The 15,414-nt window shown below is 40.5% G+C and overlaps 1 protein-coding gene and 1 long non-coding RNA gene across 5 annotated transcripts in view; one reads left to right on the forward strand and one right to left on the reverse strand.

Annotated features, from left to right (window-relative positions):
* The window catches only part of LOC132015963 (uncharacterized), a 29,530-nt gene extending 28,104 nt beyond the window's left edge, over positions 1–1,426 (forward strand). For both annotated transcript variants that reach the window (XR_009403836.1, XR_009403837.1), the window contains one exon: positions 927–1,426. This is a non-coding gene — a long non-coding RNA (uncharacterized LOC132015963). The remainder of the gene's footprint in view (positions 1–926) is intronic.
* CDK14 (cyclin dependent kinase 14) overlaps positions 1–15,414 on the reverse strand; it is a 575,395-nt gene that overhangs the window by 23,060 nt on the left and 536,921 nt on the right. The gene's annotated exons all lie outside the window — the stretch shown is intronic.

Raw genomic sequence — 15,414 nt, forward strand, 5'->3', positions numbered from 1 at the left:
ATTCTCAGGCATTCTAACTGCAATATGAAAAAAGAGAGGGATGTCTTAATTGGGCATATGGCAAAGAACTTACCAAAGGAATACTTAACAGTATTTAAATATATTTTCAAATAAAAATAGAGTAAGTTAGTAAGGACAAAGAGGAATTATTATGTTTAAAGGAATTAGAAAAAATTTTTTAAAGAGATGTGATGACACAGACATAATTATGTACTGTTTTTAATACCTTTTCTATCAATGCTTTATTTAATCCTGAACCTAGTCTCATGCTTTAATTGAGCTAATATTCCACCATTACCCTGTTTTTGAAGGTATTTCCTCTTGCAGATCTATTGTATTTGTTATTTCCAGGAATGTTACATCTTCAGTAATATAAAAATCTCATGTGCCTATTTTTCCCTTAAAGTCAATAATCAACTGACCCTCAAAGAACATGTTTTAAGTAGCACAGATTCTATAGGGTCAGTAATAGTCCTGAACTCTTGATATCTAAATTCAGCCTCTCAGTTTCTGTCTCAGAATTTAAAGAAAAAAACAAACTAACAACAACAACAACAACAACAAAACACCACTGGATTCATGTAATTGCTGTAAGAAAGACTATAATCAAATGTGTCCCTCTGGTGAAGAATATCAATTCGTCTAAGTATTTTTTTCCCAAAGAAAAAGATTCACTCAAAAGCAGCTTTTCAGACTTTACCATAAACTTGGAAGGCAAAACTTTTATATATAACATACAATGAACGGATAATTAACAGGCATCCAGCCTACTTAAGGAACCATCTAGTCCAGAGTAGAGGGAGTTCCTATTTTCAAAGGAACCCTATGAAAATGCAGAGGAACTGGAATCCTCATGCATTGCTGGTGGGGGGGGATAGAAAATAAAGCAGCCACTTTCACACTCACAGCAATGTTATTCCTCACAGTTAAGGAGTGGAAACAACCCAAACGTCTGTCAACGGAAGACGGGATAAATAAAATGTGGTAGAAGAACAGAATGGAGTATTACTCTGGAAACAAAAAAGAAAAGAATGAAAGAAGGAAACAGAACATGGATGAAAGCTGAAAATACAACACTAAAGTGGAAGAAGCCAGTCACAAAAGACTGCATGTTGTATAATTCCACGGATGTGAAGTGTCTAAAATCTCAAATTCACAGCAACGGAAAGATTACTGGTTGTCTGGGGCCCTGGGGGATGTAGAGCTATAGGAATGTGAAGTGACAGCTGATGGCTACAGGATTTCTTTTTAGAGTGATGAAATGTTCTGGAATTAAGATTGTGGTGATGTCTGCACAACTTCTGCGAATCTACTAAAAACCACTGAACTGCGCATTTGAAATGGGTAAGCTTTCTGGTATGTGAGATATATCTCAATGAAGTTGTAAAACAGAAGAATTCTGCACTCTTTCCAGGTACAAAGTCTAAAACCCTAACTTTGGGGCGCCTGGGTGGCTCACTGGGTTAAGCCTCTGCTTTCCACTCAGGTCAAGATCTCAGGGTCCTGGGATTGAGTTCCGCATTGGGCTCTCTGCTCAGCGGGGAGCCTGCTTCCCCCTCCCCCCGCCCCCCCCCCCCGCCTCTCTGCCTGCTTGTGATTTCTGTTTTTCAAATAAATAAATAAAATCTTAAAAAAAAATAACACCGTAATTTTGGAAGTGATCTGCCCATTTTGTAATGATGAAGATGAGGATGATGCCAGGGATATACTGGGGGCTGTAGAGAAGTAATAGATCAGACTTTCCCTTATACTAATACTGATGGGAAGTGGTTATATTTAGTGAGACTATGGAGTATGTACTTATATTGTTTTAAAATTATTAATTTTAATTATTAAAATTATTATGTACTTCTATGGTTTTAAAATTCCTATATAGAACATATATTATTTCTGTAATCAGAAAAAAAAGCTAAGTATCAGAGTGTTTAAGAAAAGTGTTAAACTAGAGGGTCTGGGGAAGGAGATCAAGAGGGGCACCTGCTGGGGAAGATGGCTGAACTGAGCTGAACTTTACAGAGTGGGCAGAATTGGATAGAGAAAGGCGAAGGGTAGGGCAACATCTTTCTAAATAGTTCTCTGATTTCTACCATCATTGCTTACTTTCTCTGGGTTCTGAGGGTAGAGATGTTCTGTCTTATTTACCCATGAGCACCCAGGACCTACAATGGCATCGAGAATATAGGAGATGTTCAATAAATGTTAATTGAATCCAAGAACAAATATTTGTTGCTAGAATTCTTTTCCTAAACTACAGATGACAACTGGGGTACCATATGCAATATATATTGGGCCTTTATACAAATTAGAAAAAGGTGTTCTCTTCTTGCTCCTCTCTAGAGCTTGTGTCTGGGACAGTCACTCATGAGTTCACCCGTGACCTGCTCCAACCCTGCTGCCGGGCCAACCTCCTTTCCAGTGACCCCACCCCCAATGGCAAACAGGACAAAATCCATATACCTGGAATGAGCAATCAAAACTCTTCAATATGGGGGCACCTGGGTGGCTCAGTGGGTTCAGCCTCTACCTTCGGCTCAGGTCATGATCTCAGGGTCCTGGAATCAAGCCCCACATTGGGCTCTCTGCTCAGCAGGAAGCCTGTTCCCCCCTCCCCGCAACCTCTACCTGCCTCTCTGGCTACTTGTGATCTCTCTGTCAAATAAATAAAATCTTAAAAACAAACAAACAAAAAAACCTCTTCAATATGACACTAACTTTCCTTTCCCATCATAACTATTTCCAACATGTATTTTGTGCTTGAGCCACAGTAATCCTATGCTTCCCTGTGTTGGTTCCCACTACTGCCTTCACCCCAACAATTTGGTGCTTCTCAGCCAAACACCCACCATTTCATAAAGATGAGCCCTCCACATTCTGACACTGCTCTCTGCTGACTGTCTAGGACCTACCCTCTGGTCCTTGCATGCTCCCCTTCCGACTCTTCTTTCATCTGACTCTTGACTCCTTCCTCATCTGAAGGTCTATTCCTGTGCTTGGGATTTAGATCAGGTTCTTAGCACGAGGTAGGCACACCGGCTTTCGATTCTCAGCTCTCTATTTCCTTGGTCTGGTTTTGGTCTCCTCTGGACAATATCCTTGGTCTCTCTGGACAAAACTGGCAGCTTGCTTCAGGTGGACTCAGCAGTCACTTTCCACTAACTTACCCAGCACACGGTACAAGCATTACAGAACCCTGACCACATGGTATTATATTGTTCCCTGACATAGTTCCACCTTTAGACTCTTGGAGCTTCTAATAGAAGTAACCACATCTTACTATTAGGCACTTAGCACTGTGCCTGGCATGTATAAAGCAGGTGTTAAATGGATTTGAATGGGGAAAATGAAAAAATGAAACATGGAGACAGGAAACGGTCTGAGCAGAGAAAGTGGGACTTTTGGGGTAGATTCTAGGAGGAGGGAGTCAGAATGTGAAAGATCTTGAAATCCAAAACAGAAGAGGCTAGATTGGTGGTAGAAAGACATAAAGGGTCACTTTAGATTGCCGAGAAGGGAAATGACATGATGCAAACAGCATTTTAGAAGACTTACTACACGTCGCAGTCAGGGTGGAGGGGAACAAGGGAGAGCCTGTCGTCATGGCAAGCATTCCACAAATGTTTGTTTCATTGACTGGGGGAGCCCAGAGGAACTCTCACAGAAATACAGGTGTGAAGTGAGAGAATGAAGAAAAGTGCAGAAATTCAAGACTGTTCAAAGCAAAGAGAGGAGGGGCTCAGAGGCTGATAGGAAATGCTGAGGAGAGGAGAGGAGAGCCACTGAGATCAGAGTAGAGCAGAACCAGAGGCCAGGAGGGGAAAAGCTGGGAGGGGAAGCCGGCTTGGTGAGGGGGAGAGCCCATGTCTGAGTGTCCTCAGATGCGGCAGCCGGTCTATGTGCACGTGTGTTTATGTGACTGTGTAGTGAGGCACGTCTGTGACACAAACCTTGTGCTGTTCCAGTAAGTCCTCCCTCCCACTGTGCACCACCCCTGTCCCGGGTTTCATTTTCAGCCAACAAAAACAAAATTACTCATAAAATTAATGGAAACAATCTGCTTTTTCCTTGCCATAAAAAGAATTTTTTTATTACTTTTTTTTTTTTTTTTTTTTTTGCCTTTGAATCACATATCCTGTAGCTTGATTAAATCCCTTAGAAGTCAACTAAGCATTAGAGGTTTACAGTGTGAACCTCAGAACTGGTGTTTACTTGTCGCGTGTAAATAGTGAGGCTGTGGAAAGCTGCACTTCAGCTAGCATAATGTGTGTGTGATTTCCCTCTCTGCTGCAAAATTTATTCCTCAACATTTTCATGAAAATAAGAGTTGTTTAAAATGTCAATAAAAACTGAGTCTCTGGGGGCGCCTGGGTGGCTCAGTGGGTTAAAGCCTCTGCTTTCAGCTCAGGTCATGATCCCAGGGTCCTGGAATCGAGCCCCGCATCGGGCTCTCTGCTCAGCGGGGAGCCTGCTTCCCCCTCTCTCTCTGTCTGCCTCTCTGCCTACCTGTGATCTCTGTCTGTCAAATAAATAAATAAAATCTTAAAAAAAAAAAAACAAACTGAGTCTCTGGATAATCTCTCAGTGTAAAGTTAGATTTTTCTAATGTGATCTCTTCTATTTCTATAGGCCTTCCCTTAAAAAAAAAAAAAAAAAAAAGAGTGTGTTCCATCTACGCTTTTTCCTTTTGTTCTCTCAAATTCTCCTTAAGAAGGCATGACAGGTAGTACAATCCTCATCTGAATGATCTTTCTTGATATAAACTGAGGACATGAAGGAACTTTCTAGATGATCTAGTTTGTGGGGCTGAAGTCAAGCCTTAACTGTAAGACCAAGTACTCTCTACTCCAACCTCCATTCCCTAAGTACCTGAGTGCAAATGTGTCAATGTGCTTTTCAGCAATGGGAAAAGCTAAGGGAACTCTTGGCCAAGCTGCAGATAACGGGGCACTAGGGGAGTTAGACGGAGACCCTACCTTGTCTGCCATCAGGCACTCACTCCTGTAGGCTATGGACAACCAAGGCCCAAGTGTGTGCCACATGAGAGCTTCGTGGCAGATAGTTCACGTCTGTCTCCAGTCCCTCCTGGCCTCCCAGCAAAAATGGAACTGGTTGCCAGAGAACACAGACTGGAATCAGGGCTGAAAGGAGTAAGTGCCTGGCCTACAGCTCTGACCTCCAAAAAGGATCTTAAGGGAAGCAGGTTCTCCCATTTGTCTTCATAGTCTGTTCTTCTGTTCACAGCCCAAAGCTTCATACCTAAGACCTCTGTCATCTCCAAGCCCAATGACAATGGCTTTAATATCAAAAGGATCTCTTCTTTGTAGAAGTTACAGAGGAGCAAAAAGGCAATGAAACTCGCCCATAATTCTACTCGATCAGGAGAAAAACACTGTTAACATTTTGCTTATATTTTTCTTATTTCTATACATATACGAGTATCAGCCTGTTTCTTTCACTTAGGGAAAGGCAGGCATACAGCATATTTCAATGTGTCATTAAAAATTACCTTCATGACTCTTCAACAGCCACAGCATGAACTGCATTATTATTTAAACTTTTCACCCAAACTAAGTAAACTTCTTGAAGACAGGAGCACTGTGAATTTGTGATGCATTCTGTATCCCAAGCATCTAGCAAAACACCTTTCATGATGAACACGGATGATGTTTATTAGCAGGCAACATCTGGCTGGAATGAATCATATGGTTGTGTTTCGGTATCTCAGCTCACAAGGAGACTCTGAAGACTGTGGATCCATTACAAATGATCCTTTTACACATTTAACCTAATGTTCCTGAGCAAAAGACATGAGTCCTAAAGGATGCTGATTAGACTTTCGATAATAGTTATTGTTTGGCACACTGGGAGCAAAGTGAATCTGCCTACTTGGATAACATTAAAATAAAATAACAGTAAACAACAACAAAACCAACTTTTTCAAGGGTATAGCGGTAAACATTCCATACATTTGCTTTGCATTCCTAGGATTGGAATGTGATCATTTTAAGAGTCTTCAACCTTCTTTTGCTTGACAACTCCACTAATGTTTCTGCTATACTATATATTCTTCTGCACATTTTAAAGTTGAAATGGGGGAACGCCTAGGTGGCTCAGTTGGTTAAGCGTCTGCCTTAGGCTCAGGTCGTGATCCCAGGGTCCCAGGATTGAGACCCACATTGGGCTCCTTGCTCAGTGGGGAGCCTGCTTCTCCCTCTCCCTTTGCCCCCCACCCCAAGTCCTGCTCTCTCTCTAGCTCTCCGAACAATAAATAAATAAAATCTTTTTTTAAAAAGTTGAAATGGGATATTTTTATCATAAATTTGAATGTTAGTAAAAGATGTAATGTTTGGCTTGCTGAAAATACTGACATTTTAAGCTAAAGATTTTACATCATTCTTTAAAGTGGGGTCAGTGGAATATAACTATAGGGAGCTACCATATTCCATTAAAAAAGTACATGAACAAATTATTCTTTAACAGTTGGAAATTTTACATCATATATTTTTCCCCTTATCTTGCACTTCCATTGCACTTCTCTAACAGAATTTTATCCTAATATAATGCATTCTTATCCTGGAATATTATCACTTTCATACTCTATGACATAAATATATATAGGACTTTTAATTTATTTGAAAATTTCCCAAGAAAATTGATCCAAGTGTAAAATATTACACTATTAAAAACAACTGTTGGCGCGCCTGGGTGGCTCAGTGGGATAAAGCCTCTGCCTTCGGCTCAGGTCATGATCCCAGGGTCCTGGGATCGAGTCCCACATCGGGCTCTCTGCTCAGCGGGGAGCCTGGCTTCCTCCTCTCTCTCTGACTGTCTCTCTGCCTACCTGTGATCTCTAGCTGTCAAGTAAATAAATAAATAAGCTATTAAAAATAAAACTAAACTTTTATTGGAAATGTATCTCTTAATGAGTAGATGAAGGTGGCTTCCTTTCTCCCCTGGTAAGTTGGTGTATCCCTTAGAGAACAGTGTTTGTTACTAGAGTAAGTCTGGATGCTTCAATTAGAGGAGGCTTTCTGGTAAGTATAAGTGGATGTACCCTTTCTTTGTTGCCTGGAGGTCTGTATAGCTGAAGGCAATACTACATGGTAAGGCTGGATTGGGTGAGAGGATGGTTTCTCTGGTGAAGGGGAAAAAGGGCCATTGGGAAAGGTGAAGTAGCAGGTGTTCTCAAGAAGACGATTTTTAGGACAGAATAGGAAATTAGGAAAGCGTCAGGGTGTAGAGGGGCAGATTCTTCCTAGTTTGAAAACTACAGATAATACGTGATCCATGTTTTATAGGAATTTGTAATTTGATGAGGAAAATATATAAATTAACCGAATTATACTGTAGTGTGAGTGCAGCAGTAAGGTACAAGGTAAAAGAGCTAGAACAATGACCTTTTCCTGGAGAAGTAAAAAAAAAAAGAAAGAAAGAAAGAAAGAAAGAAAGAGAAAGATTAAAAAAAAAAAAAAAAGGTTTCTTAGGGGAATAAGTCTGAGAGCGTAAGAAAGGAGGCATTTCCATGGGGAGGGAAACAGGTCTAGGGAGCGGGAGCAGAAGGCATGTTGAGCACCCTGAGAGTCTCCCTGGCTGTACTCCTGAAAGGGTTTGGGGGTTTGTGGGGTCAGGGGGAGGATTAGGTGGGAAGATGCATCTGGGCCAGATGATGTAAGTCTCCCTATTCTCCAGCCAATGGGACTGACTCAAACATTTCTACGTAGGGAGTGACTGATCAGATTGGTGTTTTGGAAAGAAAACTCTCTTAGTGAGGAAGATGGATGGTGGTGAGAAATGGGAGTTGTAACTAGAGGCAGAGAAACAATTAAGGACGCAGATGAGGAAGAAAGAGGGCCTCAACCCAGGCTAGAAGACAATGGGGAGTGCAGAAAAGCAAACAGACTTTAAGACAATGTTTAGAAAGGACTGATAGGCCCTGGGGGCTCACTCAATTTCTGGTTAAGAGATAGGGCACGGTGTGGAGGACACTGAACTTTCTAGTTTGGACTACGTCATTCATGGTGACATAATTACTGCATAGGAAAGGGAATACAGAGTCTTCCACTGAAGGTGGTTTTCACTGTCTCATTCATGTTTGTTTTGACGCCACATAACAGCAGATACCAGTGCACTTGACCTCACGAACTCAAAGTTCAATAATAAGATGGTGTCTCTAGGCAGGATTTAAAATTTGTTTTAGGATAAAATTTGTGGAGTGTACATAAGTGACTCTTAATAATAAAGCAATAATCTAAAATCTAGGTCAATTGTTGAAAATAATAGTATGCATTAAGAAAAAAACTGTATTATCTTTTTAAAAGCCTAGATATAAAATGAAGTTAGTCAAACATTAAAATGAGGCAGTTTGGCTAAAATTGTGTAATGTCATGTGTTTACATTTCAAAGGAGGCTATAGTTTAAAGTGGCATTTTAAAAAAATTTAAAAGAATTTATTCTATTTACTCAAAAAAGCATCTTGTAGCTCATACAAGAACAGTAGTCGTGGTAGCGGTGGAGATAAAGCTTGCTTTATCACTTGGGAAATCACTGAAGGAGAACAGTTATGGAGATGGATGGTGGTGATGGGTTATGAACACGCTGAGTATAGTTCATTATCGTGCTGAACTATACTCTGAGAAATGGTTAAGTAGGTAAATTTTACATTATACATATTTTACCACAGTAAAAAAAGATGGAGAAAAGACTGGACTGAAAACTTGGGAATTCAGAAACAAGTTTAAAAAAAAGTTATTTGGTTATAATATAACAACTTAAAATCATTTTTCCTTTTTAATTGTATATTCTTCATTATAAAAAATTAAATACAACTCTTCCCCAATTGTCCCTTAAAATAAGTATGTGTATTTTTCGCTCTCTCTCTCTCTCTTTCAAAAAAATCAAATACAAGCTACTAACATTATTTTTGATCAGCAAATCAGTTTTCACTAAAGTGAAACGATCTCATTGTATCTTTCCACTTGTCTTCCTATGTGGACAGTACCAAGGTGTTTAATACTGTGGTCTTTACAACTACTCTAAATGTTATTTTATATTAGAAAATCTGCAAATTTATAATGCATACTATCTCTCTCTCTCACACACAGAGTCATTTATTTCTGCCATCATCGGAACTACAGGGTAAATTCCAGCACACTCCGTGGACTCATTCACCATACTTGAAACAATAAAACACTTATGCGCAAACATTTTCTCTGTATGTAAAATTAAAATATAAGTCCACAGTTTTACAGAGCCACAAATTCCTGGGGAGACATGTACTAAGATGAACATTTATCATTATTTTTAGGCCTGTGATGAAGTTTGACTCCAGTCTTCTCCATATCTGTGAACACACAGGGAACAACTTATCATAACATCACTATTTGACCTCTAAGGAACAGCTCATGTCATCACAGAGCAAAAGTGCTGGCGAAACATTTATCTAGATGAAAGACCTCAAGCAGTTAACCTGCTCAGCAGAGGCAATGCAACCAGGCAACAGGATAATGACCTCTATCCAAATGTGGAAGGTACATCAATTTAATACCCTGACAGCTTGACAAAAGATGACGGCAGCTCAGCAGGAAAACATTAGCCATGATAATGCAGGGTACTGTATGTGAAAAGAATGAATTATAAAGCACAATGCTATTTGGGCCGAGGAGGGATTTTTTTTTTTTTTTAACCAACTTTATATTTAGGATGGAAGTCATGCCTAAAGCCTCCTTCCATTCTTTACCTGAAGAATATCCTGATAAAAGTAAAAAGGCAGTGTGGATTAAATTGATAGCTTAAGAAACAAATCGAGTTTCCTAACTCACCCAGGAGACATCATTTCTGGCAGGCCTGCTACTTTTTGGAGTGCAAAAATCTGGGTAATGGCAAAAATCTGGAGTGCAAAATCTTTTTCCATTTGAAAAAGAAGGGCCATTCAAATACGTGTGGACAAGACCTAGGCTTCCTGTGCATGTTATTTTGTTTGACTTTTAAAGAGAGAAGGTACTTGGCGCGCTTTGGGGGTGCTACTGATCTTCAGTTTTAAAACTTCCCCACTGCAAATTCAGTTGGGAAAAAAAAAAAAAAACAACACAACCAGTTTAATTCTAGAGTGGTAGCGTGATCATGCTTGTATGTTTATTCAAGGACCTTTACTCTGTGACAGGGGTTCAGCCTGTGAGGTTTTCTCTACACATGGCAGGCAGCTGTCAGAACCAGTGTGAGGGGTGAAAGGGCAGCCCGGCTGCTCTGTTAAATCACGGGGTTCCATCAACATCTCAGAATTCCTGCCGAGTGGGAGCTGGGAGACCACAGATTAGAGTACACTGGAGTGTGTATATTAGGTCACTCAGTGTCTATCAAAGCGATATCATGCCGGTGAGCTGTACAATAGATTTTACTGTGTTCTGTTCAAAGAAAATGTAAGGAAAGTGGACATGTGTGTAGCAGACCACAGCTGAACACCGAATTCTTCTTGTCTTTAAATGGATGGATTTATTATCCACAAGATGAACGAAGAATAGGGGCACAATCAATAGCTTTGGAAATCATGCAAAGCTGGTGGTTTTATTCAGCTCTTGGAAGTGACTGCTTAGCAGATGCGTGGGGAAGCAGTCATGGGGCTGGGGTAGAGGCCCAGCCCAGGCGAGGTTCTGGGCTACGACAGTGTTCTTGGGACTATGAACTTGGTTTATGGTCTTGGATGGTCACTTCCCCTTGGTTTCACAAAACTTCAGGGTCCTCATCTGTAAACTGGAAACAATAATACCTATGCTATCCACCTCCCCAAATGGGTAAATGAAAAATACATTCCTAAATGAAAAAAGGACTTTTAAAAAAACTGAAGGGAATGAAGCACGATGGTATAATGTGGGGCATTCCATATCCATTGTATTAATGGATATTTGGTCTACCTATAAAAACGGAAAATGCCTATTCCTTTAATACTTATTGTTTAATTCACTTTCAACAGAGAAAAAAATATTGGTTTCCCAAGGAATCATGTAGTCTTTAACAAGATAATGGATATAAGGTGAATGGCACCATGCCTGACAGGTAAAGTGAAATTTTAAAGAGCTTACACATTTTGTTTAATATTTTATTTCTCAATTACGACTCAGCAAGGGCTTCCTTGACTGTGATAAGCATACACCTGAGTTTATGTTAATAACAACAGTTAAGCACAAACGAAATCCTTACTGTGTGCCAGGCACTGTTCTAACCACTTTACAAGAGTTAATTTTTTAAAAAAGATTTTATTTATTTATTTGGCAGACAGAGATCACAAGTAGGCAGAGATGCAGGCAGAAAGGAGGGAGGGAAGCAGGCTCCCTGCTGAGCAGAGAGCCCCGATGTGGGGCTTGACCCTGGGACCATGACCTGAGCTGAAGGCAGAGGCTTAACCCACTCAGCCACCCAGGCACCCCTACAAAAGCTAATTTATTGAATCCACATAACCATATATAAAGTGGCCCCAATTATCAGCTTTGAGGCTCGATCACCATCTTACAAAAAATATCAGGTTCTCCATGATGATTTCCTTTTGGTCTAAATACATTTTCTAATCTTTTAAAGTGTGAACAAGACAACCTTCTATAAAATGGCTTTCTTTTTTTTTTTAATCTCTGATATAGATTCTATTCTTTCCATATTTTTCTTTTTCCAGATGAGAATATTATGTTCCAAGAAGTTAAGTGCTTTGCAAAGCAACCAAGTGGCTGGCCCAGGATTCAAACACTGTATGGCTTCTCTTTCCATCAGAGGAGCCCAGAGCCCCTGCTACATGGGGGCAATGTCATCATGCCCACGTCCAATTTGGAACCCAAAACGAAGACGTCAGGTTGGGACCTAATCCATTACCCAGCAAATAGCCCCACATGCAACATGGCATTGAGACTAGGTTCACACTGGAGCCATGACCCTGTCTACACGATAGCACTCAGCTGGGCAGTGAGGTGCTTTAGCATGAACGCAAGCACTGGCCACCGTGTCAAAAATGCACCTGCCAAGCAAGGGAACTGAAAAGATACCTGGATGAAGGGCAACTCGAAATGTATTTCCAACATTTGCCACTCTGAAGGCAGAGAAGATACCATATAAGGCAAATGTGGGGGCCTTTGTCTTTTCTCTTTTAAATTAGAAATTTTTCATTACTGTTTGGACATAAGTTCTTGAAAATCTTTAAAAGACAGTAAAGAAATTCTTATATTGAATTCCATTTTGTGTGTTTGTTACTGGGTGACAAAAGAGTTTGGAATACAAACAGGCATATACAGAGCTGCACAGGACAGCTTTGTAGCATTCCCTTCAATAAATTCAGAGATTGTCTGTATCCAGCGACCTTTTAGGGGGAATTTAAAATTAAAAAAAATAAGAATAAAAAAACACGGTACAATTTTTCTATACCAAAGACCCAATTATAATTCTCAGCCTCTTTTATGGTGACGTCTCAAAACTGAGCTTCAGTGAGCAAGAACTGAATGATATTCTCAAGTGAAGGAAGGATCTGGGTGCTTTCTTTCCAGCCCTTGTGGATGAATGCCCTCACTGGAGATAGATTCTTTAATGAGCTTCACCAGTGGGTGCCCAGCTCTCTCAATTTCCATAAGTAATCACTTCAGATGCAGATTGAACTGTGTTGTTGGGACAGGTCAGAGAAACCAGGGAGTATGGAAAACAAAACCTGAAATTGAGATGCACTAAAACCACATTCCCAAGCATTCGGAGACCTTACAAATAAAAAGGGAAAATGCCAAATACTTGGATGGTAAAACCAGCCCCAATAACCATCACCTCCTAGGCTGGATCAGCATCTTATTAAAAAATACAAGGCTCTGTACTATGATCCTCTTATGGGTTAAATTCATTTTCTAATCTCGCAAAATGCTAATGGAAAGGCATCCAACCACCTTCTACAAAATAATTTCATTTCATAGATTTTTGTCATCAGCTACAGCCTACTACATTGCTTAAAAAAATTAATTAAGGGTCACTTCTAGTTCAACCACTTTGCAAGGCCATCCTATTTATTCATAAATTTTATTAATTCTGAAGCCAGTTGCTCCTCAATGGTGTATTTATGTTCAACTAGGTCAGGTCCACTGGGATGATATTTGGTCTTTCATAGCAGACACACAGAGCCTGTATGGGCAGTAGGCTCAAGCTACCCAACACATTTCCTTTCCTAAGATATGACTACATGAATTTGTTAGCCTTCTCTGAGAAAAATCTGCATAGAAATCCAGATATGCATTTCCCCAGTGCCTCCACATGAGACTTTCTCCACTTAAGGCTGTCAGTAACACGCTGCCTTCTGATTAGGGAAACAGGCATTTGGCAAACAACTCATTTCTGATGGTTTGTCAAACAAAAGTAGAAGGAAACAGTGAAAACTGCTCTTTCGTGTTTTATTCAAAAGCTATGCACTTGTTGACCAAACCTACACATTTTCAAACATGCTGCCACAGAATAAAATTTAGTAAAGACTTAGTTGAGATTTTAAAAAAACATTCATGCTTCTATTCCTCAATAATGCCATGACTGACTAACTTGGAGAATGATGATGCTGTAGAGAGAACTTTAAAAATAAAAACAGGGTGCCTGGGTGGCTCAGTGGGTTAAGCCGCTGCCTTTGGCTCAGGTCATGATCTCAGGGTCCTGGGATCGAGTCCCGCATCAGGCTCTCTGCTCAGTGGGGAGCCTGCTTCCTCCTCTCTCTGTCTGCCTCTCTGCCTACTTGTGATCTCTCTCTTTATTTTAAATAAATAAATAAATAAATAAATAAATAAATAAATAAATAAAATCTTTAAAATAAAAAAATAAAAAAAAATAAAAACAATTCAGAGGCAACTGACATTTAAAATGTTCAAAGGTACGTTAACAGTCTCACTTTTCCTTTCAGGAAAGGGGGCACATGTCCTCCTTTGAGAACTATTCGAGCTGTCCCCAGTTGATGGGTAAACATTTACAAGCATTTGGGATGTTCACTTTCTTGGTCTTCCTGCTCTTCATTTTACTCAGGGCAATGGGACGAACGCTATTGTCTTTTGAAACTGGTCTTAGCCAGAACTCGCTGATGACTTAGCACAGAATCTGAGAGTTGGAAGGGCTTCTGGAGACCCCAAACTCTATCCTTACTTTAGAGAAAGGGATCAAGAGGCCTCATGGAGATTAGGTGACATGCTCAAGGTCATAGCTAGTTGGTGATGAGGTTAGATTTAGTCCAAAACCCATGTTTTTGGACCCCTTATATGGCACTCATTCACCCTATCACCCTAAATGTGATGAAAGACACAGAAATGACAATTCCTTACAATTTCTATGTCAGCACATGATTATGAGATGCTGTTGACTCTGTGAGCTCTTTGAGGTTAGAAGAAATGTGCTGCATCCTAAATGTCACAGGCCTGGAAGTAATCAAAAGGAAGCTGGATGTTAGTTGCTACCCTGCATAATGCTTGCAACATATCTGTGGTCGGCTGCAGTGTATTATTAGAGCTTGGGTTTTGTTGTGACTGTACGAACCAAGCCGCACGGGGGACGCTGAAGAGTGATCACAAAAACACCTTTCCTTCCCCACTGTCCCTCAAGCAGCAGGGATCAAATAACTGTTTCTTGGCTGTCTGTCGTTTAAACAAAAATAGCGCCTTCCCTCTACGTGTATCTGTGGCAAGTTGGTGTTGCTTCCTCTTCTCTGTTCTGTGCTATTTTCCAGACCCCAACCTTGGATCACCAGGGGATACTGGGACTAGAAAGGACCTGACATGATGTTTTACAAATTCATCTCGGATCCCTTCAGTACGTCACAGTTTGTGTTCGATAACGGCAGGCAGTGTAGAGCTGGCAGGCAGAAAGTAGGCTGCAACCGGATCTGGGGCTTGCAGAATCACCAGCCGCCAATCTTGCGACGTGAAGGGCTTTCCGCTCCAAGGATGGCAGTTTCCATCTGTATTTCAGGCCAGCTCTTTCACAAACGTTGCAAAAGTGGTACACTTTATTCACCTGTGACATAGCCTGGCCTTTCTACATCTGTCTAGGAAATCACAGGTGAGACTTGGAGGAGCCACATGGAATCCACCCGACTTCCTAACTGCACACAAATCCCCCAATTCCTTTACGCTGACTGGCCTGGGCACTTACCAGCCTGGCATTTTTCTTCATCTTACCCTGCCCTAGTAGCCGCATGTGTAAAATTGGTATAGATAACAGTAGTGGCTCTCCTTGAGGGTTGTTCTGGGGACTAAATAAGTAGTTGGAGGTGCAAGACTTATACAGGATCTTGCATCTACGCATTGTGAAGATATTAGTTATTATAATTATTATTTCTACTCCATAAAGTTAAGACTTCCTCATAGTTTTGGATCTCAGTTGGCTATACTTATTTTTACATCAGTGAAGCAATGGCTTGTTAAGCTAATGAATGTC

This window comes from Mustela nigripes, chromosome 4 (assembly GCF_022355385.1).
Source record: "Mustela nigripes isolate SB6536 chromosome 4, MUSNIG.SB6536, whole genome shotgun sequence".
NCBI lineage: Eukaryota > Metazoa > Chordata > Mammalia > Carnivora > Mustelidae > Mustela > Mustela nigripes.